A 12442-nucleotide genomic window follows, 5' to 3' on the forward strand; every position below is an offset into this window, starting at 1 on the left:
TCATAAAAATCTGAAATACTAATGTAGCGAGTTTATGCATGTTGAACATGCAAGTAAGTAGATAAAATTTAAAGTCAATAAAAGGAATTGTTTTATTCTTGAACTACCTTTTCTGGTACACTAATGGAAGTTACAGAAGATCATAATTTTAGCTTAAAAACCCACTAATCCTGGAAAATTAGAGAAATCGGCCAAGGCTTTTTCCAGTGACGTATGGCTTCCAGACCTCAGAGAGGCTGAATAGGGAAGCAATCTGTTCACCCTGTAGCAATACTCAGCCTTATTCATCAGAAACTCTTTTCCTACTCCCTGAGCTTCCTGGGATCATCACTACTCAAAAAGACTGACAGAGTTTGGTCATTGTTCAACACCAAGCTGCTTTGAAGTGATAAATGTTGCATTTTTACCAGCTATTTCAGTTTCCTCTGAGTTAAACCTTCTATCTTCTGTTATTAATTGCAATTTGATGTTTAAATTATTTCATTACTTCTCTTTTGATAGGTCTTGCTACATTATCTCATTTTTTAATTACTATTAGTTTTTAAGATCCCTAATACATAATTATATTGTAATATAATATATAGAACTATATATATATAATATGATTTCAAGCTACTGAAAGAACCCAGAGTTATAGATATTGGTATCTGTACCAGTTGATTGTCGTCTTTGACACTACAAATATTCTCACAGGACTTCCTCTTTCTTCAACACACTAAATGTGCTACTAGTTCTGTTTTTATTTCACCAATCTTTTAATTTTCTAAAACTTCCAAGGCTTTTACTAGCCTTACTATTTTCCTTTTTACAGGGAATACCATTATTATTTATTTTCTTTATATGTCCTAGTGACATTTCTATGACTGAGACACTGAACTGTCTAGCAGTCTACTCCTGTAAAATGCAGAAGAGGCCAAGAGTGTTCAACTATAAGCTCTATAATTTCATTTTCATCCTAACTCATCTTTTCCACTATGGAAAACTGCACTCCTCACTTCTCACCAAATGACACTTTATCTGCAGCTTCAATCCTGATGAGACGTTTTGCTTTATTAACCAGTTTTTGCATGTTAATATTTTCTTATTGCCCTTTATACTAAGGGAACTTCTTCTACACTCCTCTTCCTCTAACATAAGAATCACTATGTTGCATGAGATCAGCGGTCCCTTCACTGTCAATCACTAAATGCCTTTGTTGAAAGGTGTGGAGAAACTGTGCCATACATCCACGTAAGGAGCTATCAAGCAGGGGAGTTTCTTCCTTACCCACCTTTAATTAAAGGTTGACTTATATTCTGAAGCTTGAAGACTTAAATCTCTGCCCTAAAATCTTTTCTGACAGAAGTCTGGAAATTTTTATTAGTGACATACATTTCCATGAAACATTATTTTAAAGACAGAGAGTCTAGGATGCAGGAGAACACAACAGTTATATACACACAAATCCATAGCATATAATGTAGCATTAAAATTATTTTAACACACTTCCATGTGATGCTCTGAATGGATAATTTTTATGTTAGAAACAAGACTTGTAAATGTCATGCCTCCTGCAGAATTTATTTTTAAAACATCAACAAATGTAAAGATTACCTAAAGTTGCCTTTAAGTAAAAGTAATACAGTTCTAAGAATAGTTACAAAAAGAAAGTAGTGAGTTAAGTGTAGAAAGGTTTCAAACCAGGAATGAGTCTTATTGAGATATACTTTATTAAAAATCCAGAAATGAACTTTAAATAATTTTAATTATTCACAGTGAAGAATCTAGCTCAAGTGTGTATTAAAGTACTTTCCTCTTATTAGCTTTTGCATTCCATTAATTACTTTTTTAACTGTTTCCTCACCTTAGCCATGCATCAAGGCGTGCTGCTTCCAGTTTTCCTGCAAGGATGAAGGAGATCTGCACAAATATATCACTTCAGAATAAATGCATGTAATTTATTGCAAAAATTGAATAAGAGAAAAAAATGCTTTTACCTTACTTTCCATTTGTCCTGAAACAACAAGAAAGACTGGACCATGCAATCAAATTATCTGCTGAGACAAAACATTTCCTGTACTGTTTTTCAAGAAACGACCTGTCTTTCACCCTATTCTCTTCCTCTTTCAGCAGTGTTATTCCCAATAAGTAACCATTGACATTCAAGAGTCTATATATTTATGAAGGGTTACCACACATACTGTCATCTGAGTGTCACTATTATGTCCATATCTATAAGCAGGGGAAAGTCTGAAACATCAAGTACTTTCTGCTTGTAGTATGTGGTAATACATGCACGTCCCCTTTTAATGCTATTTTTCCTGCCTTCTAAGTGAATATGTTTTGATTTAGTCTTGTTCACTTACAATGGATTTCTGAAAACTGTGCAACTTCACAGGGAACAACAGCTGCAAACAGTATCCTTACACAGACTACACTGTTTTTCTTTTTTTTTTTTTAATAATTTGTAACTGTACAAAATCATGGTATAAAATAGGGAGAGCAAACAATTTATCTCTTTTACATTTTTTATCACTCAATTTTTATAACTGTGTAACTGTACCATTGTACAGCATATTACATGTAGAGGCACTGAACGTTTCAAATGGGGAGCACAAAGCAATATGTTTAACAGCGCAGAGAAGTAATCATTGAGCAAATCACTCTGCATAACAGTTACCATCTATTTTCCATGAAGCACAGGGTAAAGCATGTTAATGTAAAGTACAGATATTGCAATGCAGTGTAGTGTTACACCATGCAGTGAGAGCCCAGCAGTCTGCCTCTGAGCTGTGGCAGTCTGAAACCGTGCACAAGTGCTTACAGCTGCAGTGACATGGTGCTAAGCATGTTTTAAGACTAGTCCCAGTCGAGCGGCATCTTATCCAACCAGAAACAATCCCACAATCCAGCTCTTTTTAAGTGATCATCCTTGTATCATAACAGATTTAGGTTGCAGCTACTTTGGATTATGGTTAATCTAACCTTTATCCATTCACATCTTCACCTGAAACTTACAAGGACCAAGAGTCAATTGCCAGGGCATAATTCACAATGACACTGATCTCTCCTTCCTCACTCTAATTATCTGGATTAAGAATAACACTTTTGAGTAATTATTTTCGCATTGGATAAACATTAAGCTTTCCTGGATTTATCTGAGCTTTTTCTTAACATGAAATAGATCCGAGCAGGCTTATAAGAACATAACTGACAGTGGTGACAGCTTAATCAAGGAAACCCTAAACAACTAAAACAATAAGAAATGTTTGTTTCACATTGTTTTGAATAATCAAGGACCAGTAACTCGATAACCCACTGCAAACTATCTACTCAAAGACCAAAGGAAAAACAATATCGAGGCAGATCAATTACAGTAACTTGTACTGTCTTAATAGAGATGCAAAATTTTCACTGATGCGGTACCAGCTCAGAAACAAACACAAGTTTACCATTTGCAAAAAATCTACAAGACTACAAAGCTGTTGATTTTCAGGATGAGTATCACAGGGAGGAGAAAAAACAAACCATATTATCAGTCTGCTAAAATTATAATTAAAATGAATCAGTTACCAGCTGTATCACCTCTGATGACAATTTCTGAAGAGACTGTATTGTCCATCTCAGGCTACACAGACTCTACAAAATTGATATCACGAGCAGGCTAGAAAAATCTTCCAACCTTGTCTTTGAAACTACCTACGATCATATACAATTACTCACTAAAATCACATCACAGAACCCAATTACACTTTGGCTTTGCAGATCCACAGATAACCTCTTAAAGAGCAAACTCCCTTACTGTGTCGACCCCTGACCTTGAGCTCTTTTTCCAATCTTCAGCAGTACCACATGTTTCTTTCTCAGAGTGAGCCAGGACTTGGAGTCGCAAGGTTTCAGAGGGATAGCAAGTGCTCCAGCTATCATAACTTTAAGGTTAAGGGAGCACACTGCTAATATCTCATTCGTGAACTTTAATGCATTCCTTCTACTACTACTTAATTTAGTTTGAACATTATTTATGAAGGATTTTTCTGTAAGTATTTTTCCATTTGTTAGAGGTTTTTAATAATTTATAAGTAATAATTTTATTTGGCTCTTAAAAGGCTTTAAAACGTTATGCCTCAATTGAATACTTTACCAGCCACTGGAAGCTGAATCACAAACAAAGAAAAGTATTTACAGCTTAATTTTAGGAACTATTTTAGAAATTGATCAAATAAGGGACACAGACAATTTTGTTTAATAACTTGGCTTCTATAAGGCTCCACAACAGCAATTAGACCACTGGGACTTTCTCTTCTCACGCTTAGGAATAATAAAGAGTAAAACTAGGCTTTCATATTGGTTTATGGTTTCTATGATTTCTTCATCATGTCAAGAGGAGAACATGAGCTATGGAAGAACATTATGAGTCAGCTCTCAAAAAACAAAGAACAGAACACCACAATACTGGGCACTTAACTGCAGCTGGGGCATAATAATAAAAGTTATACAAGGTGGAACATATTTCTCTGTGCATATGCAAACCCTTGCTTACTCAGAACTATGTTCTGTATGTATATGTGTAGTTATCTTAATGAAATATGAAGAGCACCCATGAATATTGTCATTTACTCACCTATATTCTGATGACAGGCAAGGACTTTTGCCCTTTCGATACCTTACCACTCCCAGATAGAAACAGAGAGACAGAGAGGCAGAAACTGTCGATATTTCTCTGATATTTTAAGCCCTCACAGTTGAAAACACTGGCATTCATCTCTGGTGTTCTATATGCCCTCTACTTGCTGAGCCTAACTTAGCTGAAAAACTGTTTTCCTTGCTGTTATGACTTCTCCTGCAACGAATTCTCCAGGCAACATTTCCTACTATGCTAACTTAAAGAAGTGACGTATGTATTGTCTGCCCAAGTCACCATTACACGATAGAGCCCTGCTCTCCTGGGGATGGCTGAACACATGACTGCCCATGGGAAGTGTTGAAAGAATTCTTTGTTTTGCTTTACTTGCATGTATAGCTTTTGCTTTACCTATTAAACTGTCTTTATCTCAACCCATGAGTTTTCTCACTTTTGCCCTTCCCATTCTTTCCTCCATCCCATCAGTGGGTAGTGAATGAGTGCTTACTCATCGGCAGGGGTTAAACCACAACAGGATGAAACATCAAATGTCCTTCCAGGCTTGGTAAAAAAGTTGTTTTGATCAAAATAATTTTTCCCAATGGAAAATTAATTTGCAACTGAGTATTTTTCCAAATATCATGTCTGTCTTCTTCATAGCACATTGAAGACTATGGTTTTCACTACATTTATAGTAATTTTTCTGACTGAGACAGCTGCAATTGCTAATTAAAATATTTTCCCCAGTTTTGTTCCCATATTATGTCCCCTAACTCTGTTTTCTACCTCAATACTTCTCCACTGTAGACCAATCTTTTTCACTTAATTAGCATAAAGAAAATAATTTCTAATGAAGATGTTCCATATATACGTTGTTTAAAGACACCTATGTGCAAGTTTGTCCATACAATAACACAGTCTAATTCAAAATTTATTAATTCAGACATTATATAGTGGAAAACTCAGTCAAATATGCATTTTGGCTGAACAAAACCACATGTGGCACTGCTTGCTTTCCCCAAAGATGTCAAAACCTAAACCAGTCCATTTATGGCCAAACACCGAATCAATAGTGCATGTGCTGAGAGAATGCTGATTTTTTTTCTTACATTTATAGAAAAAAAATCTGTATTTTCTGGAAGACAAAAATTATTTTCTCCTGTATCTTCTTTCACACTGATTTTTTTACTAGAAAAATGAAGAGTTTTCTGATGTTTTCCTGTCAAGACATATTAGAAAACTAAAAGGAACTAAGAAGGGATGAATAGCTCTGCCAATAGTACCTTCATGATTTCCTACAGGAGAAAGCTTTTAAAATTTTACAAGTACAAAGGGTGTGCTTTTATTGCTCATGGAAAGAGTGCAATTTTATTTTTAAATATTCCTCTGTGTAAGTTAGGAATAAATTTATGAGCAGATGCATGGATCCATTCAAGAACTCCTGAAAATATCAGTGCTGAATTCTGATAGCAACCCCCATCAAAAGAGACAGAAAGGCTGAGTGGACAGGCTTAGCACTTCTCTGTACTGTCATTCTCCAGCTCAAATTATACAAAAGTTTCTAGCAAGGAAGTAGTCTGAAGACAGAGCCTGACAGCACTCCAGAACATATTACGTTAACTGGCAAAAGGAAACATTTTTCTTTACTCATGAGGAAGCTGGGCAAACTGATTCAGATGTAAGAAGAAGTGTGCTCAGGTTAAACATTCTTTGATGATCATATCTGCCTTCAGGGAACCCTTGAAAATGTTGCCACCAGGCTTCCAGCAGAGGAAATTGATGAGACCTCAGAGAGGATGGAGGAAGGGGGCCATTCTCAGTTCAACCACCATGGTCCCCACACTGTCCAAGTGCTTCAGAGAGTGATTTTACTGAGGGAACCAGGCAGGGGGATACAGAAGACAAACAGAGGACAAGTTCTTTTTTCAAATTCAATGGCAAAAGATGGGCTGTCATGGACCAACATCTCATTTCTTTCATGTAAGTAGAAGGTAATACATCGTTCTAAAAAGCCTACATAACCTTGGATAAAATAAAATTAGGACAAGCCTCAAAAGAAAGCCTAACAAAGACATTCCTGGAGACTGATTCTTGAGGACAGACACAACCTGGCAGCTTAATGTCTCGGGTACTAAAATAATACTTCCCACTAGAGAAAACAATACTGCACAATTCTCAGAGAGGTAAGAAAATATCTGATGATAAGAATCATCAGGTCTTGTATTTCTACAGGAACAACACATAATCAAGGTCTAGTCTGAAGGCAACTTCTGGAATACAGTTCTATTGTAGTTCCAAACTCTTGATAAAAGGCATTAAATTCTTTTTTATTTAGGGAAAACTAAGCCTTTCTTGACACTTTCAGAGAGGATGAAAGACAGAAGAAAGTTTACTGTTTCTTTGTTGGTTTTTTTTTTTTTCCTGAAGAATGGTTTTATTGCTACATATCCCACCCTGATACAACATTGGCTTTAGAAGTAATGATAAATAATCAACCATATAAGATACCATCATTATTTTTATAGCATTTACACTTAGTGGAAATATATGCCCTTTTGGATGAGGTTTAGTCTTGACACATTCTAAGTAGTCCAAAATTTCAGAACTAGATACAGGCAATAGGAAGTGGATTAGCAGGAACCAGGATGGGAGAAATTTTCGCATCCAAACCCAGTCACGTGCAGGTTCCAGTTACATTTGAGCCATTGGTACTAGCACTGCCATATTTCTGAGAAGCACTGAACATACTTCTCACTGAACAGAACTACCACCAGAAATATTTTCTATCAAATCTATTTGTTTTAATATATTAACGTATGTAGGCAAGCTCGCTAACATTCTTTTTCAATCAAAATACCATATACAGCATCTATAAGAGGGATAAATTTAACTTGTACTCAGAACTGACAGTTGCTTATTCTTTCACATCATCAGCAAGTCACCCACAGGTGCAGAGAGCTCTGACTTTCCAGCCACAAGGATTTCAGATGCTAGATTTAAAATGACATATGATAATCCAGAAATGAAAATTAAGTGTCGTGTATTCCTTCACATAAAAAGAAACACCTATCACTAAGGGGAAGACAGCATAGTTGGGGGGGGGATGGTGGTGATGGTATTTCATTTTGTTTCAAGCCTTTTGTATTCAGCTGCTATTTCAGTTACTAATAAAAGTGACACTTAGTAACTCAATACACAAAAGGTTCTCCTTTCAAATCTAACCCAACATCCTTGAAGTTTAATATATGCTTGAAAACAGGCTGACATCAAAAACATTTTGTTTCATATACATGTTTTACTTTTAGAAAGCCTTTTGCAAAACATTTCTTGCTGCTGAAGAACTCTCCTGCTTCGGACTGCCATTGGTTTATACCAACATGACCTTGTCTCTCTCAGACTCTAGCTCAGGAAGTTGTAAAACCATGATCTTGTTTCAGATATTAGGAATGCCAAATTGAAAATTAATCATCTTGGACTTTTAAGAAGTTGCAGTTATCATGAAAATAAATTTGAAATCAACCTTTTTTCATGTCCACCTGCCATTTTTATAAAAGTCAAAACCATATGTGCTTCCTCTTTGAAGTCTGTTTTTGCCTTCACATTCCACTGTATTGTTCTGTTAGGTCTAGCCTTCCATCAGCCAATGTGAGAGGGAAGAAAAAAAAAAGAAAAAAAAAAAGGAAAAATCAACAGCAGCATGAGAAATGCTTGCGCAGATGTCCGATGCTGATGTGATAAATGGCTATAGCCTATGAAGTTACAAGTACAAAATAATGTCAACAAGTTTCAATGATAAAACAGCCCATGAAATATTTCAATATATGTTCAACATTCAGGGCAATTTCTGGTTTGAATTACTGATCAATTTTTTACTGGGTTGAAATGATTCTTCTTACAGAGGAGCCATTGTTTATGGGGCTGGTTTTTTTCAAATTTCTGTCACAGTCTTCACATTGGTAATACTGATTAATGTGCTCTGATTCCCTTATTTTCTCAAGGCTTCACATTTTGTTAGGAGAATAAAAGCATTTGTACCGCTTTGGAGTCCAGGCTCTAGGTTGGGCAGAATGAAGTTGTCATTGCTGCAGCAGTTGCAGTAACTCACCTCTGAAGAGCATCAGAAGTGCTGCTCTGCTTGTGCTCATTTGTGAAAGGAGCTGGGTTATACAGAACACAGGATGATTTTGGTGTCAGCAAAGGCTTAGACCCAATCATAAGTTTCCTGTTTTTCTACAATAAAAATTAAAGTTCACTAGGTTTTCTTTTTAATGATTAAAGCAGATGGGCAGGAAAATCGAATGACTAGTTGCTTTGTCATTCACAAACTGTCAAACTGAGCACAGAAATCTAACACCTCTTATCCTTCATTATGATCTAGTAACTCAAACATGCAAACAGGAGGAGGGGGGGGAAAGTAAAAAACAAAAATAAAAGAAAATGAGACAAAAGCACAAAGGATTGATCCTTTGTCTGGATACAAAATCAGGCATGCATGAATGAATCATATATCCCTTTAATTAGGAAAACACATTTTTCTGACATGCAAATTTTAACCTGGTTTAGTCAAAACTATTCAAATTCAAGATTTGTGCAACTGATTTAAACCACACAGAATTCACTTTGTTTTTAGCTGAGAAATTTGCACCTTTCTAAAGCAAGTCTACTAAAATGATTTATATTCAACAAAACAGGTGCATGATGATTTGCAGACAAGACATAGTAAGAGATTTTATGATATTAAACTAAAGTTTTTGCATGTTGCACTATTCTGTGAAGCTTGTAACTTCTAAGTTTTATCCCCACAGTGGCATAAAAGGTCTAGGTGAATCTGGAGGGCAAATAACCATAATGGCAAAACAAAAAAGCAGTAAAGAGGTTCCTTTTGAGCAAATGAAAGCAGGGTTCAGTGTGATGGGTTTTTTACACCATGTCATCCACTAAACTTTTCTAATTAATAATAATAAGAATAAAAAGATACATGAGATAAGAATAGAAGCCTAACAGTTTTTGGGGTTTAATTCAGACTTTGGGATGATCCTAGACAATCATTTTACACATGAAAGAAGGCTCCACACTCTTCTAATGAAGGTTTAGGAAAGACTGGCTTTTTTGTAATTCACAGTGGTTCTGCCAGCCTTATAGACACTATTTTTAATATCAGTCTGGAAATCACCTGTGTTCATAGAGTATCTGTGCCCACTGTATTCCTATGAAGGCTTATTTGCTCTCTCAACTGATATCTATTAGAAAGGGAAAAAATAAAAAAATCACCACTTTTGCTCCTCCTCATTTCTGTACTTTCTTTGCCGAAAGTGAATGAATGCATGGCTGGTGCATATCTGAGGCTGGCTTTGAATGGGATCCGGTCACATCACAAAGAACATGTCATTTATCACATAACAGGAAAAAACAAAACAAGAAAGCCGACCGAGAAAGTCAAGTTCCAAACCTCAAAAAAAAAACCTGCAGACATAAGACATCCCCATTTTGTCTAAGTTGAACAGATAGTAAAAATATCTGTTGACCACCAGTATTCACCCCACACAATACAAAACTCCTATTTCTTCAGAAGGGGACAATAATCTCACGATGGCACCAGTAATGTCACACTTGAGATCTCCCAGCTAATTCATTCAAGGGTTTTATTAGACATCAAACCAACAATTTCGTATATGGGCAGAAATGAGGCAAAAGCATTTTCTGAGTCACAGAGGTAGGAAAAATAAAGTTGCTGTGGATATTTCTGCAAGCAAAGACAGAGAAGACTGCACATCATTTCCTAATTCTCTGCACTGCTATGGGAGCAGCAGCCACTGCCTGGCTTTTGAGCTAAGCAAGTAGGATTGTATTTGCATGATGCATATGCATGATGTCGTGGCTCTTCAAGGTCTGGAAAGAAAGCTGTAGAATTTGGCACCACAGGAATGAACTATGTTTTAGCTGGAAAGCAAATCAGAATATTTCTCAAACAAGGAGAGGTGCAGCCAGGACTTGCTCCCATTTCTATCACTGTAAAACTTCCAGATTGCTGACAAATTGCTTGAAGGAGCCCCAGCCATTGCTAGTGAATGTAGACACTGCTGTCTATCTCTGAGCTTTATCGAAGTCCTCCAAGCAGTAAATCTCACAATGAGGTGCAGTGGCCAAGAGAACTAATACAATCCTTAAATGCATAAGCAGGGAAATAGCACATAGCAAGCAGGAGTAATGAATTGGTCTTACCCTCTGCATATAGCATTAGTGAGACCATAAGTAGCACAGTGAGAGCTCCCCAAAAGAATTCAACAAACTGGTGATAGCTCAGATGAGAGCCACAAAGTGATTCAACATCTTGAAAATACTGTCTTATAATAAGAGACTGAAGAAATTCAACCCATTTAGTTCATCACAGGCAAATCCAAGTGGTGACTGACCACAGACTAGAGGTCAAAACATAAGGAAGATATCTGTGATAGGAGGGAGCTCTGCAATCTGTCTTGGAGAGGGGAAGACAAAATGACATCTTGTGGAGAGAAGCTGGTATTAGAAACGCTGATTTCAACAAGGGTTATTGACTGTTGCAGCATTTCACTGAAGGTATAGGTGATTCACCATTGTGTAACATACCTAGACCAAGTAAGTTCCCTTTCTGTAATTCAAACAGAAAAAAATCAGGCTCTCAGCAATGGATATACAGTTTAGGTCTCTGACTTGTGTAATACTGTTTGGGATAGATGATCGTAATGGATTCCTCTGACACTAAAAATAAATTACCCTGTATGCAAGCTATAAGCTCAATGATCACAGAACAGTAAAACCACCACACTATTATCTCCCCATTTGTCACCATTCAATAAAAGACTGCAGTTTAAACATTTCTAAAAATTATTGCCCAGCAGCTTTACAAATAACATATTCATAGATGTGGCTTTAACTTCTCTTTCTTCTGATAGTACCACTTAGAAGCATTTTTCTTCCTCAGACCAAGATCCAAACATTCAGCCATTTTACTGTGACTCTCAGAGGGAAATTCACGAAAACTAACCAGGAATAGAAAACCCTTCTGAACAGATTTTTTTCTCTTGAGATCATTCTTCTTCCACAGAATTTGGAAGGCTGAATTTCAGGGGAAGAGGACAAGAGTTACATGCAAACAGAATGACAGATTAGAAATGTGCTTTAAGAAACAAAGATCTGTTTTAAAACCAAACCACAAATTGAATAGTTTACCTTTCCAAGGGAGCTTGCTAATTTCAATTACACATTCATTAATATTAATACAATATCTGTACATCGTAAGTAAACGCAGCATTTTATAGACATTACTATAAAACATTCTTCATGCTCAAAAAACTTATTATTGTAGGATCAAAACCTGCATCAAAATTCATGTAGGGAAGTGTTTATATAATCATATATTGGACAACACAAAAAACCTGAACAGAAACAGAAAGAAAATAAATCTTACAGCAAACAGTAATATGAAAAATATCCTTTGGAGACAGAAAAGTTTACTGAAAAATATATGCTTAGAACTGTTTCCTAGGAATCATTCAAAATAACTTTCAATATGCCATTTATCCCCATGAGAAGTTGATAATCCATCATGATGCGGTCTTTATGTTAGGAAAAAAACAAGACATGTTGGGAAAGTTTGCAAGAACTCAGAGGAAAAAAGAAAAGCAAAATAAAAAAAACCCAGTGGCAGCTTCAGAAACTGAAAGGCAGTTCTGGAAGAGACAGATGAATGGTCAAGGATGCCTAAGAAACACACACTAATTACATGGCTCTCAGCACCACATGTGATATCACTCACCCAGGCTAGCATAAGCTCTCCGAAACAAAAATCAGCACATTTCCAAG

This window comes from Chiroxiphia lanceolata, chromosome 4, assembly GCF_009829145.1.
Source record: "Chiroxiphia lanceolata isolate bChiLan1 chromosome 4, bChiLan1.pri, whole genome shotgun sequence".
Classification (NCBI taxonomy): Eukaryota; Metazoa; Chordata; class Aves; order Passeriformes; family Pipridae; genus Chiroxiphia; species Chiroxiphia lanceolata.